The following is a 21709-nucleotide window of genomic DNA, read 5'->3' as shown; positions in this document are numbered from 1 at the left end:
AGAGAGTGTCCAGAGTCATAGGAGGCCTCAAGTCCAGTCTGCAGCTACAAGTAATCACAGTCTCAGTATTGTCAGTCACAGTCATCATTTGTCAAGTCAACGTGGCCTGCATTAAATTGACCCCATCTACTACAAGTCCCAGCAAGCCCTTAAGGTCTCTGAGTCACTTGTCGCCACCTTTGGCCCTGGCTGAACTGTATAGACTTTTCCACCTGTCTAACCTCAGTAAAGCTACCGTTGTCCGTAACTTGGCGTCGAAGTCATTATTGCCCCCCCGTACCTTCGGGTGGTATCAAGGATAAACCATGCCCTGGCATCACGAATACAAGGGTAATTCCATCTGCCCTACATCACACCCCAATACCACATATTGGGGTTTATTTACTAACGTGATCCCGTCTATTTTTTTCTCAGGTTTTGCACCCAAATTGTGTCGCACGTTGCATGCGACACAATTTGCGACCGAAAAACCCCCAAACCCTCCATTTTAGGAGAAAACCCCCGAAAAGGGGGCGTGGCCACTGGAGAAATTGGGTGTGGTCCCGACAAAAGGGTCCTCCAACAGTTTTGAAAAATCCCAACATATTTACTAAGGTTTCCACTGAAAATGTGGTGAATTTGAGCTGGGAAAAACCCGACAGATCAGAACAGTTGTAAAAAAAAAAGCAAAACATAGGGAAAAGTGCAAAATGTAGGGAAACCCTAGTAAACACCTTGGGAAAATACCTGTCGGAAATCAAAACCCACAAAGAAACCTACACTCCACTCTTAGTAAATAAACCCCTTTGTTTTGTTGATGTTCTAGTGCAAAAATTACTTTTTTCCCCCCCATAATTTTCACACATAGGGGGAGATTTATCAAAACCTGTCCAGAGGAAAAGTTGCCCAGTTGCCCATAGCAACCAATCAGATCGCTTCTTTCATTTTTAACAAGGCCTCTGCAAAATGAAAGAAGAGATCTGATTGGTTGCTAAGGGCAACTAGGCAAGTTTTCCTCTGCACAGGTTTTGATAAATCTCCCCCATAGTATTTAATAGCTCGGGAATCATAGTATAATCTCACTCCTGGTGCCTGATATGAAATTCATACAATGTAACTTGTGTACACAGCAGGGAATCCATTTACATTTGACATTTCACATAAGGAGCTTCTGGGGAGCCCCTATGGGCTGCGTAGTGGTTACAGATGCCGCGCCGCTCACTGAAGAGCATCACGTTTTCACTCAAAAAAGATAGAATTTCTGGGCTCATCCAGAATGTGATGAAACTCTTGTTTATCCTGGTCCGTAAATAGAATTCCAGAACTGCAGTGAAGACTGACACCCAAAGGGAAAGAGAGAGCAAGGTTCGAAGGGAGGGTATCACCGAGTGTCGTGTAGAATGAGATGCTATTCAGAGTCTGTGTAATAGAAAGTGACAATCCCTACGGGCGCCGTAATGACAGTCATTAGTGTTTGTCACCAAGCATCTATTATCCTTGCCGGCAATGAAGACGAAAAGGTTGGATAGAATTTTACGAGGCTTCAAACAAGAGAAAAATCAGGACCTTCACTTCTAGAATACTTGCTGTATAAAAGGGGTTGTGACACTATTGACCCCAAGAAAACTCCCTTCAAGCAATGTAAGTGAAAGAGAGAAACGGCCCATAGCTAAGTTCAAGTTGGTCCCCCCCTTCCCTTTCATTAAAAGGGTACTCCACCCCTAGACATCTTATCCAGTATGCAAAGGATAGGGGATAAGATGTCTGACCGCGGGGGTCCCGCTGCTGGCGACCCTCGTGATCTCGGCTGCGGCACCCCAGACATCCGGTTCATGGAGCGAATGACTGGCGATGCGGGGCGGAGGCTCGTGACGGATGACTGGCGATGCGGAGGCTCGTGACGGATGACTGGCGATGCGGGGCGGAGGCTCGTGACGGATGACTGGCAATGCGGGGTGGAGGCTTGTGACGTCCCGGCCCACTCCCCGATCGTGAAGTCACGGTCACGCCCTTTCAATGCAAGTCTATGGGAGGGGGCGTGACGGTCGTGGCCATGATGTCACGAACCTCCGAAGCTTACTCGACGCTCTAAACGAACACCAGGTATAGCAGGGAGATCGCTGGGGTTCACAGCTGCGGGACCCCCGCGATCAAACATCTTATCCCCTTCTCCTTTGGATAGGGGATAAGATGTATAGGGGACAGAGTACCTCTTTAATGGTGGAAATGTTTACTTCTCAAGACAGGAGGGCCCGATGCTTGTTGCCCTCTCTATATTGCTCCTGTGACCCTTGGGTCAATCTATTATCCTCATGCTTGCTAATAGTGCAGTTCTTCTTGAGTTCTAGCACAGGCATTCACCACCCCACAGTAAAGGAGACGCGGCCTACAAAGTCTGGACCTCCTCTCTCTAAGAGTCTCATAGCAGCAGCACTACTGTGGTCCCAAGGGCTGCCTATAGGGGGGTGTGACTAATGTAGTTACAGAGGGTGTAAGAGCCAACACTGCAAAAGAGCACACCACAGCCTGGTGCCCAAGGCATGCAACCACTACCAGTCTTAAAGTGTACCTGTCAATACACAGAAAAAACATAATGCTTATATATGTTATTCACTGTTCTGCAGCTCACTCATTCTGACATCCACTGCTCAGGAAGGGGCTTGTCTGAGACAAGCACTGAGCCTGCCCTCACTCACCATGCATCTACTTTCTCCCTGAGTTTGCTGTGCTGTGCTGGGTCTCTTCATCCAATCACTGCAGGCTGCTCTGTAACCCCTCCTCTCTGTTTTCATGCTGCAGTCTGATAGGAGAGGAGTGAGCACAGAGGAGTGCTAGTCCTGCCCTCACTTACTAGACTTTGTCCCTGTCTGTGCTTGAGCTGGGACAAAGATGGTGCTGCAGCTGGACAGGATTATGTTCTGGATGGTATGGGGACCCCGAGTGGTCTTTTTGTTATAAGCCATGATTTAAACAATAAGAAGATAACATTTTTATACTAAAATATATTAGAAATGTAAATGTTTTGCCAAAATATACAACATATAAAGTGTCCCTGTCATTAAATGGGTTGTTCAGTGTTAAAATGTATAAAGAAGCTCATCTGATCCCCTGCAACTTCCGTCAGATTGGAGTATGGTGCATGTGGTATCTGCTCCTTGTATAGTGGTATTATTTTGTAACTGTATGATTATTATGTATATGTATATAGTTATCGTTGTTGGTGCTGTTATATGCTGCAGATATTTTGTACATAAACATTTACTTGTGATATTCAACAGGGGTGGATCGATGCAGAGCGAGGAGTCGTTCAGAGCGAGGAGTCCCAGCATAATCTGAAGCACCAATCAGAGGCTAAATAAAGGCTTGTACAGTGACCCCCCCCCCCCCCCGACCTACAATGGCCCCGACATACGATCATTCCAACATACGATGGCCTCTCAGAGGCAGCATCAACATACGATGCTTTTGTATGTCGGGGCCATCGCATAAACGGCTATCCGGCAGCGCAGACTGCTTCAGCTGCCACCGGATAGCCGTTTACGGTGCCCCGTGTGGTCCACTGACTATTACTTACCTGTCCCCGGGGCTCCGGCGCGTCCTCTTCGGGATCCCCTGCATCGTCGGCGCTCTCCATCGTCGTCATCATGTCGCTGCGCACGCCGTCCCGTCATCCAATAGGAGCGACGTGCGTAGCGACGTGATGGCGGTGACAGAGAGCGAGGATGCCGGGGAGGCAGAGGCCTTGCCGGAGCGTCGGGGACACCCCGGGGACAAGGCGACAGCGATGGAGGGCGACATCCAGGGCAGCGGTGACGAGCGGTGACGGTCGGGGACACGTGAGTACAACCTGCATTACCAGACCTGCGAACCTCCAGATGTTGCAAAACTACAACTCCCAGCATGCCCGGACAGCCGTTGGCTGTCCGGGCATGCTGGGTGTTGTAGTTTTGCAACATCTGGAGGTCCGCAGGTTGTAGACCACTGTCCTATACTTAGCATTGCACGGATCCCTCAACATACGATGGTTTCAACAATCGATGGTCCATTTGGAACGGATTACCATCGTATGTTGAGGGACCACTGTATACAGACTTATTTTTCAAAAGAAACTTCTTCAGGCTCCTTATCACCTCCGGCAGATTGAAGAAGTGGCAAAGCCCAATTATTTTTTTAATTGGAAAAATATTCCAACTAGTAAAAAACTAGTAAAATAACAACTTTCGAAACGCGTTGGTTTTTACTGTAACTTGTAGTCCACCTGGACCTCTATTGGACCTCTCCTCTGCGAGGAGTGTGTGCTACAGATGGCCCATGCTCCATACATTCTCTATGGGAGAGCTGGAGATGCTTGTGTGCTGAACGCGGGCATCTCTGGTGCTCCAATAGAAATAAATAAATCGTGTGCCATCTGTAGCACACAAAATCCTCGTAGAGAGCACTCTGGGCCTCCCCATGCACATGCCCCCCCCCCTCCATGTAGCTCTATGGGATAGCCAGAGATACACGAGTAGACACCTACATAAGAACCTATACCTCATGGAGGTAAGTAATGTGCATGATAGAAAGCACCACCAAAAGCAAAACGAAAAATTATGCACAAATAGACAGCATATAGAAAAAATATTAACAAAATCTTTATTCAATGTATCATCAATTAAAAGCAACAATACATATACATAATAAAAGCAAGGCACCGAAAAAGACTACAGATGGGTAGGTAAGGGCTGGAACTCAGCGTGGAAGTAAGAATAAACATAAGTATAAGGTCAAAGGGTAATCAGGTATCAGGTATCTATATAGGATCACACATCAGGATAATGCTAAAAGCAAGCAAGAAGGCATCGAAGAAACGAATGTGAAAACCAAACCCTGAGACCAAATGGAACAAGTATGCCAGACCTTACCTACCAACCCCAACGATCGTTTCACCACTGAATGGCTTCCTCAGGGGGTGTGGCTATCCTACCTTCTCACCAGCCTAATATACCAGACTCCAGCCACTTACAGCTCGTCACAATTGAACTGACATTGATCACCCCCAATCAGAACGTCCTAAAAATTACTGCCGCCCACAGGACTCAGCTGTACCCAATGATGTCCCCGAGTATAACCAAAGATGGTGTCCGCCAGAAATCCTAATATCCGGGACGCCGTCGGCGTACTTCCCGTAAACGAGCCGGGTCACGTGATTGTTGTAATCACATGACCAAGCTACGAGAACGCGTGCGCATGCGTACTGCGTCTCCCGCAGGTAGCGCGCGGTCATGTGGTCACGAGTACAGCTCTTTGGCTTTCCTATAGAGATGCATAGAGGGTGCGTGTTGACCCCAGCTGCGTGCTCGAGGAGAACAGGAGTGCCACACAGGAGATCGCGGATCTCAGCAGTCGGACCCCATGCGATCAGACACTTATCCCCTATACTATGGATATTGGATACATTTTCCTAAACTGCAGTACCCCTTTTAACTTTTTAATGAGGTCAGAGCACCTAAACAGTTCGTTTTTTTCTTGCTGGCAGACTTTGCATTGTAAGATGTTGCTGTTTACAGCCCCTTTAATCACTATTTTCTACGTAACTCGCTGTTCTGCAGACAGTTCTGCTCAATAACAGTTCCCAGAATCGCCTTCTACCCGAAGCCATGAACAAATGTGTTCCTTGTTAATGTTTTACTTCCCTGATGAGCCTGACGACTGATTGGACACGCTAAACCTTCGGCTGTAATGCTAAAAATTGTCCCCGAGGTACCCTGAACCTTTCATTGCCGAACAGGGGTAGATTATCTGGATCTGTCGAATTTTGCAAGACCGAAAGTGAAATTTTACTGTATAGAACTTTTTAAATTTCTTATATAGTATTTATATAGGCTTAAAAGGGGGACACCCAAAGAGGGGGTTTATTGGTGTGTTTGTGGGCTTTCCTGGGGGTGGATCTTAAAGGGGTACTCCAGAAGAAGAAAAAAAAACACCTGCTAGATAATCATAGATAATAAGTTATTTGTATAGTATTTCAGTAACTATTTGTCACTACAGATCTGGGTGAGGATGATCCTTGTATGACTTGTTAGGAACAGCTGATCGGTGTCGTGTTGAGGTCTTGGATTCATTGTATTTGTAGTAACAACTGATCTTCGAGACCTGGAATTCTAGTAATTTTCTGAGGCGTAGGAGTGTTTGCTCTCCTGCATAGCCCAGCACAGTCAGTGCATAGATATCATATTCCAATACTACTTTAAAAAAGAAAAAAAAATAATCTTAAAGAATCTTATCTTACCATAAAACTATTTAAACATGGAAAAATTCTCTATAGATACTTTTCAATTTTGCTGTTTATTCTTTCAACATTCCCTGGTTGTTCAGTGTCTGCACAAATCAGTACCGGATAAGTAATATAATGTATGTACACAGGGACCACCAGCAGAATAGTAAGTACAGCTCTGGAGTATACAGCAGGTAAAATAAGTACTGAACACGTCACCATTTTTCTCACTAAATATATTTCCATATATGCAAAGAAACCAAAGCAAATAAGATCAGAAATGTATTTATGTGTAATAATGTGAAATGACACAAGGAAAAAGTACTGAACACATGAAGAAAGGGAGGTGCAAAAAGGCCTGGAAAGCCAAGACAACAGCTGAAATCTATCAGTAATTAAAAAGCAATCCAGCCTCTTGTTGGTGCAAATGAATATCAGCTGGTTCAGTCCCAACTGGTGGCTACAAAAAGGTCCCATTGTCGAGGTGTCACACAAGGCACATCTCATGGTGGGTAAAAGCAAAGAGCTGTCTCAAGACCTTCACAACCTAATTGTTGTAAATCATAACAATGACGTTGGTTACAGGCGCATTTCTAAGCTTCTGAATGTTCCAGTGAGCAGTGTTGGGGCCACAATACAGAAGTGGAGAGACAATCATTTCACCATAAATTTGTCTCCACCAGGTGAGGAGAGAGAAGAATAATCAGAAGAGATGTCCAAGAGCCAAGGACACTAGTGGAGCTTCAAAAAGACCTGGAATTAGCACAGAGTGTTGTCTCATCGAAAACAGTAAGTAGTTCACATTCTGTATGCACGCTCACCACACAAGACTCCATTGCTGAATAAAAAGTATGGTGAAGTTCGTGTAAAGTTTGCTGCACAATTTTTGGAAAAGCCAGTGAAATACTGGAAGAATATAGTGCGGTCAGATCAGAGCAAAATGGAACTCTTTTGTGCCCTAATACACACCATGTTTGGAGGAGAAATGGCCCTGCACATCACCCTAAAAACACCAACAGCCAAGTTTGGAGGTGGTGTGGGGCGGCTTTTCAGCAAATGGTTCTGGCAAACTTCACATAATTGAGGATGAATGGGCAAATTTGCCAAGACATTCTTGACAGAAATCTGCTGCTGTCTACAGGATGATGAATATGAAACGAGGGCGGACGTTTCAGCAAGACAATGATCCCAAACACACAGCCAAGGAAACTCTCAAATGGTTTCAAAGAAAGAAAATAAATATGCTAGAATAGCCCATCACCTGACTTATGAACCACTGAAAATCTATAGAAAGAACTGAAGATCATGATTCATAGATGAGGCCCACAGAACCTTCAAGATTTTAAGACTGTAAAGAATAGGCCAAAATCCCACCTGGGCGATGCATGCGACTAGTTTTTCCACACAGGTGGCGTTAATATAAGATTATGTAATGTATGTACACAGTGACCTTACCAGCTGAATAGTGAGTACAGCTCTAGAGTATAATACAGATTCTAACTAAGGTCAGTATAAGATTATGTAATGTATGTACACAGTGACCTCATCAGCTGAATAGTGAGTGAAGCACTGGTGTATAATACAGGATATAACTCAGGATCAGTACAGGATAAGTAATGTAATGTATGTACACAGTGACCTCACCAGCAGAATAGTGAGTACAGCTCTAGAGTATAATACAGGATATAACTCAGGATCAGTACAGGATAAGTAATGTAATGTATGTACACAGTGACCCCACCAGCAGAATAGTGAGTACAGCTCTAGAGTATAATACAGATTCTAACTAAGGTCAGTATAAGATTATGTAATGTAATGTATGTACACAGTGACCTCATCAGCAGAATAGTGAGTACAGCTCTGGTGTATAATACAGGATATAACTCAGGATCAGTACAGGATAAGTAATGTAATGTATGTACACAGTGACCTCACCAGCAGAATAGTGAGTACAGCTCTAGAGGATAATACAGATTCTAACTAAGGTCAGTATAAGATTATGTAATGTAATGTATGTACGCAGTGACCTCATCAGCAGAATAGTGAGTACAGCTCTGGAGTATAATACAGGATATAACTCAGGATCAGTACAGGATAAGTAATGTAATGTATGTACACAGTGACCTCACCAGCAGAATAGTGAGTACAGCTCTGGTGTATAATACAGGATATAACTCAGGATCAGTACAGGATAAGTAATGTAACGTATGTACATAGTGACCTCACCAGCAGAATAGTGAGTACAGCTCTGGAGTATAATACAGGATATAACTCAGGATCAGTACAGGATAAGTAATGTAATGTATGTACACAGTGACCTCACCAGCAGAATAGTGAGTACAGCTCTGGTGTATAATACAGGATATAACTCAGGATCAGTACAGGATAAGTAATGTAACGTATGTACATAGTGACCTCACCAGCAGAATAGTGAGTACAGCTCTGGAGTATAATACAGGATATAACTCAGGATCAGCACAGGATAAGTTATGTAATGTATGTACACAGTGGCCCCACCAGCAGAATAGTGAGTACAGCTCTGGAGTATAATACAGGATATAACTCAAGGTCAGTATAAGATTATGTAATGTAATGTATGTACACAGTGACCCCACCAGCAGAATAGTGAGTACAGCTCTGGAGTATTAATTCAGGATATAACTCAAGGTCAGTATAAGATTATGTAATGTATGTACTCGGTGATGTAGATTATATCTAAGTGGAATCTGTAAAAGGTTGTTGAAAGGTGAACATATCCATATAGAGAATTTCCTTCTCCGGTTGCTAATTTGTTTTTACCTCCTAGGAAAACATTATGCCTGCAGATAGCGTATTAGTAATATATTAGTTATATATATGTGGTGGGGACACTCACTACTCCAGAGTAATAAGGCAGGTCTGGCATTCAGTCAGAACATCTGGGTGACAGATCCTATGGGATATATAATCTCACCCCCATCAGCTGTCATTCAGTATAAGTGGTTCTGAAAATGCTAAATAGAACTATTTTAATTAATATTTATTTTATTCATTTTTATTATTATTTTTTTTTTATTTTGGAGAGAATTGCTGTAAAAGAATTGCTTGGATGGGGGCAGAATCTAGAGAACCACAGATTGAGGAACAATGATCTCCAACCATTCTTGCCTCCAGCTGTTATAAAACTACATCTCCCAGCATGCCCGGACAGCCAACGGCTGTCCGGGCATGCTGGGAGTTGTAGTTTTGTAATGGCTGAAGGCAAACCTGTTTGGGAAACACTGATCAAGGTGAATATATCTAGAACATAGTTAATAGTTCATGGGCCTGAAATATCCATGGGGCCCGTGATAAAGCTCATCTCACCCGGGGGCCCCATAAAAGCTGCTCTACCTCTTACCTTGGTAGGGCCAATAAAGCAAAAGTCTACATGTGGTCCCTTTACTAATGCTGAGATTAGGAGGCTGAATGGTAGATCTTCAGGCCAATGCATAGAAGCAGTCTGTGGCAGCATCATGTCTGGGGGAAACCAGGCAGTGCCCATCACCTGCCAAATACCATCCCTACAGTGATCATGGTGGGGGCAGCATCATGTCTGGAGGAAACCAGGTACTGCCCATCACCTGCCCAATACCATCCCTACAGTGATCATGGTGGGGGCAGCATCATGTCTGGGGGAAACCAGGCACTGCCCATCACCTGCCCAATACCATCCCTACAGTGATCATGGTGGGGGCAGCATCATGTCTGGGGGAAACCAGGCACTGCCCATCACCTGCCCAATACCATCCCTACAGTGATCATGGTGGGGACAGCATCATGTCTGGAGGAAACCAGGCACTGCCCATCACCTGCCCAATACCATCCCTACAGTGATCATGGTGGGGGCAGCATCATGTCTGGAGGAAACCAGGAACTGCCCATCACCTGCCCAATACCATCCCTACAGTGCAGTATGGTGGGGGCAGCATCATGTCTGGGGGAAACCAGGCACTGCCCATCACCTGCCCAATACCATCCCTACAGTGATCATGGTGGGGACAGCATCATGTCTGGAGGAAACCAGGCACTGCCCATCACCTGCCCAATACCATCCCTACAGTGATCATGGTGGGGGCAGCATCATGTCTGGAGGAAACCAGGCACTGCCCATCACCTGTCCAATACCATCCCTACAGTGATCATGGTGGGGACATAATCATGTCTGGAGGAAACCAGGCACTGCCCATCACCTGCCCAATACCATCCCTACAGTGATCATGGTGGAGGCAGCATCACGTCTGGAGGAAACCAGGCACTGCCCATCACCTGCCCAATACCATCCCTACAGTGATCATGGTGGGGGCAGCATCATGTCTGGGGAAACCAGGCACTGCCCATCACCTGCCCAATACCATCCCTACAGTGATCATGGTGCGGGCAGCATCATGTCTGGAGGAAACCAGGCACTGTCCATCACCTCCCCAATACCATCCCTACAGTGATCATGGTGGGGGCAGCATCATGTCTGGAGGAAACCAGGCACTGCCCATCACCTGCCCAATACCATCCCTACAGTGATCATGGTGGGGGCAGCATCATGTCTGGGGTAATCCAGGCACTGCCCATCACCTGCCCAATACCATCCCTACAGTGATCATGGTGGAGGCAACATCATGTCTGGAGGAAACCAGGCACTGCCCATCACCTGCCCAATACCATCCCTACAGTGAAGTATGGTGGGGGCAGCATCATGTCTGGAGGAAACCAGGCACTGCCCATCACCTGCCCAATACCATCCCTACAGTGAAGTATGGTGGGGGCAGCATCATGTCTGGGGGGAAACCAGGCACTGCCCATCACCTGCCTGATACCATCCCTACAATGATCATGGTGGGGGCAGCATCATGTCTGGAGGAAACCAGGCACTGCCCATCACCTGCCCAATACCATCCCTACAGTGAAGTATGGTGGGGGCAGCATCATGTCTGGGGGAAACCAGGCACTGCTCATCACCTGCCTGATACCATCCCTACAGTGATCATGGTGGGGGCAGCATCATGTCTAGAGGAGACCAGGCACTGTCCATCACCTGCCCAATACCATCCCTACAGTGAAGTATGGTGGGGGCAGCATCATGTCTGGAGGAAACCAGGCACTGCCCATCACCTGCCCAATACCATCCCTACAGTGAAGTATGGTGGGGGCAGCATCATGTCTGGGGGAAACCAGGCACTGCCCATCACCTGCCTGATACCATCCCTACAGTGATCATGGTGGGGGCAGCATCAGGTCTAGAGGAGACCAGGCACTGTCCATCACCTGCCCAATACCATCCCTACAGTGATCATGGTGGGGGCAGCATCATGTCTGGAGGAAACCAGGCACTGCCCATCACCTGCCCAATACCATCCCTACAGTGAAGTATGGTGGGGGCAGCATCATGTCTGGGGGAAACCAGGCACTGCCCATCACCTGCCTGATACCATCCCTACAGTGATCATGGTGGGGGCAGCATCATGTCTGGAGGAGACCAGGCACTGTCCATCACCTGCCCAATACATCCCTACAGTGATCATGGTGGGGGCAGCATCATGTCTGGAGGAAACCAGGCACTGCCCATCACCTGCCCAATACCATCCCTACAGTGAAGTATGGTGGGGGCAGCATCATGTCTGGGGGAAACCAGGCACTGCCCATCACCTCCCTGATATCATCCCTACAGTGATCATGGTGGGGGCAGCATCATGTCTGGGGGAAACCAGGCACAGCCCATCACCTGCCCAATACGATCCCTACAGTGATAATAGTGGGGGCAGCATCATGTCTGGGGGAAATCAGGCACTGCCCATCACCTGCCCAATACCATCCCTACAGTGATCATGGTGAAGGCAGCATCATGTCTGGAGGAAACCAGGCACTGCCCATCACCTGCCAAATACCATCCCTGCAGTGATCATGGTGGGGGCAGCATCATGTCTGGAGGAAACCAGGCACTGCCCATCACCTGCCCAATACCATCCCTACAGTAATCATGGTGGGGGCAGCATCATATCTGGAGGAAACCAGGCACTGTCCATCACCTGCCCAATACCATCCCTACAGTGATCATGGTGGGGGCAGCATCATGTCTGGAAGAAACCAGGCACTGCCCATCATATGACCAATACCATCCCTACAGTGATCATGGTGGGGGCAGCATCATGTCTAGAGGAAACCAGGCAGTGCCCATCACCTGCCCAATACCATCCCTACAGTCAAGCATGGTGGGGGCAGTATCATGTCTGGAGGAAACCAGGCACTGCCCATCACCTGCCCAATACCATCCCTACAGTGAAGTATGGTGGGGGCAGCATCATGTCTGGAGGAAACCAGGCACTGCCCATCACCTGCCCAATACCATCCCTACAGTGAAGTATGGTGGGGGCAGCATCATGTCTGGAGGAAACCAGGCACTGCCCACATCCTGCCCAATACCATCCATACAGTGATCATGGTGGGGGCAGCATCATGTCTGGAGGAAACCAAGCACTGCCCATCACCTGCCCAATACCATCCCTACAGTGATCATGGTGGGGGCAGCATCATGTCTGGAGGAAACCAGGCACTGCCCACATCCTGCCCAATACCATCCCTACAGTGATCATGGTGGGGGCAGCATCATGTCTGGAGGAAACCAGGCACTGCCCATCACCTGCCCAATACCATCCCTACAATGATCATGGTGGGGGCAACATTATGTCTGGAGGAAACCAGGCACTGCCCATCACCTGCCCAATACCATCCCTACAGTGATCATGGTCGGGGCAGCATCATGTCTGGAGGAAACCAGGCACTGCCCATCACCTGCCCAATACCATCCCTACAATGATCATGGTGGGGGCAGCATCATGTCTAGAGGAAACCAGGCACTGCCCATCACCTGCCCAATACCATCCCTACAGTGATCATGGTGGGGGCAGCATCATGTTTGGAGGAAACCAGGCACTGCCCATCACCTGCCCAATACCATCCCTACAGTGATCATGGTGGGGGCAGCATCATGTCTGGAGGAAACCAGGCACTGCCCATCACCTGCCCAATACATCCCTACAGTGATCATGGTGGGGGCAGCATCATGTCTGGAGGAAACCAGGCACTGCCCATCACCTGCCCAATACCATCCCTACAGTGATCATGGTGGGGGCAGCATCATGTCTAGAGGAAACCAGGCACTGCCCATCACCTGCCCAATACCATCCCTACAGTGATCATGGTGGAGGCAGCATCATACTGTGGGGGTGTTTTTTAGCAGCTGTGACAGGCAGACTGGTCCGGGTTGAGAGAAAGCTGAATGGGGTAAAGTACAGAGGAATTCTTATTGAAAACCTGACCTAGAGTGCTCTGGACCTCAGACTGGGCCGAAGCTTCACTTTCCAACAAGACAATGGGGGAGATTTATCAAAACCTATCCAGAGGAAAAGTTGCCCAGTTGCCCATAGCAACCAATCAGATCGCTTCTTTCATTTTTCAGAGGCCGTGTTAAAAATTTAAGCGATCTGATTGGTTGCTATGGGTAACTTGGCAACTTTTCCTCTGGACAGGTTTTGATAAATCTCCCCCAATGACCCTAAGCATACAGCCAGGACAACACAGGAGCGGCTTATGGACAACTCTGTGAATGTCCTTGAGTGGCCCAGCCAGAGCCCAAACCCAATGGAACATCTCTAGAGAGACCTGAAAATGGATTCCACCAATCGTCTCCATCCAACCTGACAGAGCTGAGAAGATCTGCAGAGAAGAATGGAAGAAAATCCCCAAATCCAGGTGTGTGAACCTTGTGGCCTCATCCCTAACAAGACTGGAGACTGCAATCACTGCCAAAGGGGCTTCAACTAAGTCCTGAGTAAGGGGTCTGAATACTTATGTCACTGAAAGATTTTTTAAAGCCTTTGGCTGTCTGGACACACTCGGAGAAAGAGAAGACTTTAGTTGTGGGTGCTACGATTATTGGAGTATAAGACATCTGGACTCCACTTTATGTCTAATCTGCAGTAAGAGTGGACGAATGGGGTCACCAGGGACCCAGTCTCTCCCATATGAAATATACTGGTTCAGTAGGGTTTAGGGTCTATAAAGGGGTACTCTAGAGGAAAAAAAATTCTAATCCACTGGTGTCAGAAAGTTATACAGAATTGTCTTCTCTAAGTTAGAGATGACCAGTTTCTCTGTTTCTTACTGTTTTACTATACTCTGTATTACCGTATTTTTCGCCGTATAAGACGCACTTTTTCTTCCCCAAAACTGGGGGGAAAAAAGTTGGTGTGTCTTATACGGAGAATACACCCCTATCGCGGCGGTCCCTGCGGCTATCAACGGCCGGGACCCGCGGCTAATACAGGACATCACCGATCGCGGTGATGCCCTGTATTAACCCTTCAGACGCGGCGATCAAAGCTGACCGCCGCGTCTGAAGGGAAAGTAACACTAACCCGGCTGTTCAGTCGGGCTGTTCGGGACCGCCGCGATTTCACCGCGGCGGTCCCGAACAGCCCGACTGAATAGCCGGGTTAGTGCTTACAGGACACCGGGAGGGACCTTACCTGCCTCCTCGGTGTCTTCTCCGTTCAGGGATCCCCTGTATGGCCGGCGCTCTCCTTCCTCTTCATCACGTCGTCGCGTACGTGCGTCGGCGTGCGTAACGACGTGATGGCGGCGACGGAGAGCGAGGATACCCGGCCGGCAGCAGAGACGTTCCGGAGCGACGGGGACACGGCGACAGCGATGGAGCGACATCCAGGGCAGCGGTGACGGGTCCGGAGCGGCGGGGACACGTGAGTATTACCTCCTCCTGCAGTGGTTTTCAATCTGCGGACCTCCAGATGTTGCAAAACTACAACTCCCAGCATGCCCGGACAGCCAACGGCTGTCCGGGCATGCTGGGAGTTGTAGTTTTGCAACATCTGGAGGACCGCAGGCTGAAGACCCCTATTGGGTTCAAAATCTTTATTTTTTTAGATTTTGCCCCTAAAAATTAGGTGCGTCTTATACGCCGGTGCGTCCTATAGGACGAAAAATACGGTATATATATTTTTTTTGAAAACCTGACTTTAAAAGAAGTCATTTTAAGGGTATGTTCACATGTGCGTATTTTTGCTATTGATCTGCTGCAGATTTCCTTCAACAGATTTTGCTGCCCATTGAAGTCAATGGGCAGCAAAATCTGCAGCAAAAATACACACGTGTGAATGCACCCTAAATGTTTACATTTAAATTACTTGTAATTGCAAAAATTCTTACAAAAATAAATATTTTAATGCAGAAAGTTAAACAGATTTGTAATCTTCTTCTATTTTAAAATCTTAATCCTTCCAAGTACTTATCAGCTGCTATATGCTCCAGAGGAAGCTGTGTAGTTCTTACCTGTCTGACCACAGTGCTCTCTGCTGACACCTCTGTCCGTATCTGGAACTGTCCAGAGTAGGAGCAAATCCCCATAGCAAACCTCTCCTGCTCTGGACAGTTCCTGACACAGACAGAGGTGGCAGCAGAGAGCACTGTGGTCAGACAGGTAAGAACTACACAACTTCCTCTGGAGCAAACAGCAGCTGATACATACTGGAAGGATTGAGATGTTTATATAGAAGTCATTTACAAATCTGTATAACTTTCTGGCACATTTGATCTAAACATTTATTTTTATTTCATTTTCTGCTGGATTACCCTTTTAAAAATGTCCAGCCCCCTATCAGGACCATCAAAACTTATTTTCTTGGCTCCTATTCTATAAAATAGTGTAATGAATGGTTGGACTAAAAAAAAAATAATAATAAATAAATAAAAAAAAATCAAAAGAAAAAGAAATAATTATTATAATAAAAAAAAATAAAAAAAAATAATATATATATATATATATATTTATATATATAAAAATTATAACTGACAAGAACCCCTGTTTCTGAGTAGGATAGCTATGCAGATTTCTTTGAAAAAAATTAATAAAACCAAAACAAAAAAAAAATTCTATTTTCAGTGTGAAACTGCCCCAAAAAACAACACAGAAGTGTAATAAAGTATGTAAAAACATTATTATAAGTCTCATGGGAATGGATGAACCACAGCTGATCCAGAACATCTTGAGATGAATTATGGGCTTGAACCGTATGAGGGGGATCATCAAATCAATGATAAAGCAAAGATGTTCTGCAGCAGCAAGCACACACTGTAACAAGCATACAATAGCGGAGTGAGATGAACACAACAAGTGTCTTGGAGCAGATGCTGCCTTGGTCAGATGTAAGAGAAGTATATAGAGGAAAAGGAGGAGAATAATAATATAGTGGGGATCAGATAGAGGGAGTGGGGGGACAGGGGTACAATACCTTCCCACAGCACTGTCACGATTCGGGCTGAGCCTCCCAGGGATGTCAGATGGGGCTGAGCAGCCCAGAACGTTCAGCCAGAAGGAGATCACAAACAGGGTGTGTATATGAGAAGTGAGAGAGGAGGAGCAGACGGGAGGAGGCAACAGAGATACAGCAGTGCTTCCCAACCAGGGTGCCCCCAGCTGTTGCGAAACTACAACTTCCAGCATGCCCGGACAGCCTTCGGCTGTCCGGGCATGCTGGGAGTTGTAGTTTCGCAACAGCTGGAGGCACCCTGGTTTGGAAACGCTGAGATACACAAACAGTCCACAACTTCCTCACACCATCATAACACTGCTACGTATAGTGCACAACTACCACAGGGCCTCTCATCACAAGTGTAACACAATCTACTACTTCCTCACATCATCACAACACTGTTATATATAATGCACAACTACCACAGTGCATAACATCATAGCCAGATACGGTGTAACACAATCCATAACTTCCTCACAACATCGCTATGTATAATGCAAAACTACCACAAAAGATCACATCACAGTCCGATACCGCATAACACAATCTACAACTTCTTCACACATCACAACGCTGTTATGTATAGTGCACAGCTACCACAGTGCATAACATCATAGCCAGATACGGTGTAACACAATCTACAACTTCCTCACACATCACAACACTGTTATATATAGTGCACAACTACCACAAAAGATCACATCACAGTCCAATATAGCATAAGACAATCTACAACTTCCTCACACCATCACAACACTGCTACGTATAGTGCACAACTAACACAGTGCATAACGGCACAGATGGATATAGTGTAACACATACCACAACTTCCTCACACCATCACAACACTGCTATGTATAGTGCACAACTAACACAGGGCCTCTCATCACAAGTGTAACACAATCTACTACTTCCTCACATCAACACAACACTGTTATATATAGTGCACAACTACCACTGTGCATAACATCATAACCAGATACGGTGTATCACAATCCATAACTTCCTCACACCATCACAACACTGCTACGTATAGTGCACAACTACCACTGTGCATAACATCATAACCAGATACGGTGTAACACAATCCATAACTTCTTCACACCATCACAACACCGCTATGTATAGTGCACAACTACCACAGTGAATAACGTCACAGCTGGATACAGTGTAACACAATCCACACCTTCCTTACACCATCACAACACTGTTATATATAGTGCACAACTACCACAGTGCATCATATCACAGCCAGATACACTGTCATGCAATCCACAACAACCTCACATCATCACAACACCGCTATGTATAGTGCACAACTACCACAGTGCATAACATCATAGCCAGATACGGTGTAACACAAATTACTTCCTCACACCATCACAACACTGCTATTTATAGAGCAAAACTACCACAAAAGATCACATCACAGTCCGATACAGCATAACACAATCTAAAACTTCCTCACACCATCATAACACTGCTACATATAACGCACAACTACCACAGGGCCTCTCATCACAGCCGGAGAAAGTGTAACACAATCTACAACTTCCTCACACCATCACAACACTGCTACGTATAGTGCACAACTACCACAGTGCATAACAGCACAGACGGATATAGTGTAACACAAACCACAACTTCCTTACACCATCACAACACTGCTACGTATAGTGCACAACTACCACAGGGCCTCTCATCACAGCCGGAAAAAATGTAACACAATCTAAATCTTCCTTACACCATCACAACACTGTTATGTATAGTGCACAACTACCACAGTGCATAACATCATAGCCAGATACGGTGTATCACAATCCATAACTTCCTCACACCATCACAACACCGCTATTTATAGTGCACAACTACCATAGTGAATAACAGCAGAGCCGGAAATAGTGTAACACAAACCACAACTTCCTTAGACCATCACAACACTGCTATGTTTAAAGGGTACCTCTCATCAAATAAACTTTTGATCTATTTTAGATTAATGAATGTTGAATAACTTTCCAATAGCATGTTAATGAAAAATATGCTTCTTTCTATTGTATTTTTCCCGATCAGTCCTGTCAGCAAGCATTTCTAACTCATGCTGGAGTCCTAAACACTCAGAGCTGCCAGCCTGCTTTGTTCACAGCCAAACAGGCTGTGTACAAAGCAGGCTGGCAGCTCTGAGTGTTCTCCTTTGTGAACAAAGCAGACTGGCAGCTCGTAGTGTTTAGGACTCCAGCATGAGTCTGAAATGCTTGCTGCCAGGACTGGTAGGGAGACCCCTAGTGGTCATTTCTTCAAAGTGGAAAATTAAATAGAAAGAAGCATATTTTTTAATAACATGCAATTGTAAAGTTATTCTGCATACATTAATCTATAATATATCAAAAGTTTTTTTGATGAGAGGTACCCTTTAATGCACAACAACCACGGTGAATTACACCACAGCTGGATACCGTGTAACATAATCCACAACTTCCTCACACCATCACACCACTGCTATGTATGGTGCACAACTACCATGGTGCATAACATCACAGCCGAATACAGTGTAACACAATCCATAGCTTACTTACAGCATCACAACACTGCTACGTGTAGCGCACAACTACCACAGCGCATCATATCACAGCCAGATACAATGTCACACGATCCACAACAACCTCACATCATCGCAACACCGCTATGTATAGCGCACAACTACCACAGTGAATAACGTCACAGCTGGATATAGTGTAACACAATCCACACCTTCCTTACACCATCACAACACTGCTACGTATAGTGCACAACTAACACAGCACATCACAACGCAGCCAGATACAACATAACACAATCTACAACCTCCTCACACCATCGCAACACTGCTACGTATAGTGCACAACTAACACAGCACATCACAACGCAGACAGATACAACATAACACAATCTACAACCTCCTCACACCATCGCAACACTGCTACGTATAGTGCACAACTAACACAGCACATCACAACGCAGACAGATACAACATAACACAATCTACAACCTCCTCACACCATCGCAACACTGCTACGTATAGTGCACAACTAACACAGCACATCACAACGCAGACAGATACAACATAACACAATCTACAACCTCCTCACACCATCGCAACACTGCTACGTATAGTGCACAACTAACACAGCACATCACAACGCAGACAGATACAACATAACACAATCTACAACCTCCTCACACCATCGCAACACTGCTACATATAGTGCACAACTAACACAGCACATCACAACGCAGCCAGATGCAACGTAACACAATCTACAACCTCCTCACACCATCGCAACACTGCTACGTATAGTGCACAACTAACACAGCACATCACAACGCAGACAGATACAACATAACACAATCTACAACCTCCTCACACCATCGCAACACTGCTACATATAGTGCACAACTAACACAGCACATCACAACGCAGCCAGATACAACGTAACACAATCTACAACCTCCTCACACCATCGCAACACTGCTATGTACAGTGCACAGCTATCACCACACATCACATCACAACTAGATACAACGTAACACAATCCTTAATTTTCTCACACCATCACAACACTGTCATGTACAGTGCACAATTACCACAATTCATCACATCACAGCCGAATACAGTGTAACACGTTGTGACAATATAATCCACAGCTTCCTCACACTATTACAGCACTGCTACGTGTAAACAACAACTACCACAATACAACCAGATATAGCAGTGTTGTCCAACCAGGGTGCCTCCAGCTGCTGCAAAACTACAACTTCCAGCATGCCCGGACAGCCTTTGGCTGTCCGGGCATGCTGGGAGTTGTAGTTTTGCAATAGCTGAAGGAACCTTGGTTGGGAAACACTAAGATACAGTGTATTACAATACACAACTTTCTCAGAGCATAACAACACTACTTGATACAATGGCGCACTGTACAAAATGTCATCCCTTTACAACCAGATGCATTGTGACTAGAGATGAGCGAACTTACAGTAAATTCGATTCGTCACGAACTTCTCGGCTCGGCAGTTGATGACTTTTCCTGCATAAATTAGTTCAGCTTTCCGGTGCTCCAGTGGGCTGGAAAAGTTGGATACAGTCCTAGGAGACTCTTTCCTAGGACTGTATCCACCTTTTCCAGCCCACCGGAGCACCGGAAAGCTGAACTAATTTATGCAGGAAAAGTCAGCAACCGCCGAGCCGAGAAGTTCGTGACGAATCGAATTTACTGTAAGTTCGCTCATCTCTAATTGTGACACTGACTACATGATACAATGTAACACAAGTCTCCAACTGTAGGATGTCACTAAGGGTGCGTTCACACTGCCGTCTGTCCCCGTTTTTTTTTTATCCCCGTTTCGGTTCCGTTCTTGCGTGCTGTAAACTGGTTAAAAACGTTTTTGTTTTTTAAATCCCATTCACGCCATTTTTTACAATCCGTTTACATCCGTTTGTACCCGTCTGCACTCATTTCCGTTTTTTTTGACGGCAGAAAAAACGGCACATGCTGTATTTTTTCTTCCGTCAGAAAAAAAAATGGAAGAAAAAACGGATACAGTAAATTTAACATTGAAGTCTATGGAAAACGGATGAACCTTTAACCCCTTAAGGATGCAGCCCATTTGGGCCTTAGGGACGCAGACAATAAAATTTTTACGTTTTCGTTTTTTCCTCCTCGCCTTCAAAAAATCATAACTCTTTTATATTTTCATCCACAGACTAATATGAGGGCTTGTTTTTTGCGTGACCAGTTGTCCGTTGTAATACCGCTACTCACTTTACCATAAAATGTATGGCGCAACCAAAAAAATACTATTTGTGTGGGGAAATTAAAAAGAAAAATGCAATTTTGCTAATTTTGGAAGGTTTTGTTTTCACACGGTACATATTATGGTAACAATGACATGTGTTCTTTAGTCTTTGGATCAATACGATTAAAATGATACCCATGATAATATACTTTTCTATTACTGTTGCGCTTAAAAAAAATCGCTAACTTTTTAACCAAATTAGTACGTTGAAAATCCCCCATTTTTAAGACCTATAACTTTTTCATTTTTAAGTATAAGTGGCGGTATGAGGGCTCATTTATTAATACCATATTTGTTTATATAT

General features: G+C 45.6%; 1 protein-coding gene across 1 annotated transcript in view; it reads right to left on the bottom strand.

The window, feature by feature from the left end:
* The window catches only part of PAQR8 (progestin and adipoQ receptor family member 8), a 74118-nt gene extending 57465 nt beyond the window's left edge, over positions 1 to 16653 (bottom strand). Inside the window, exon 1 of the mRNA XM_056564031.1 lies at positions 16555 to 16653. The gene's annotated coding sequence lies outside the window, so the exon portion shown is untranslated. The remainder of the gene's footprint in view (positions 1 to 16554) is intronic.
* Positions 16654 to 21709: the final 5056 nt, after the last annotated feature.

Source organism: Hyla sarda, chromosome 3 (assembly GCF_029499605.1).
Source record: "Hyla sarda isolate aHylSar1 chromosome 3, aHylSar1.hap1, whole genome shotgun sequence".
In the NCBI taxonomy this organism is placed as follows: Eukaryota; Metazoa; Chordata; class Amphibia; order Anura; family Hylidae; genus Hyla; species Hyla sarda.
This window is presented reverse-complemented; position numbering and strand designations above follow the sequence as displayed.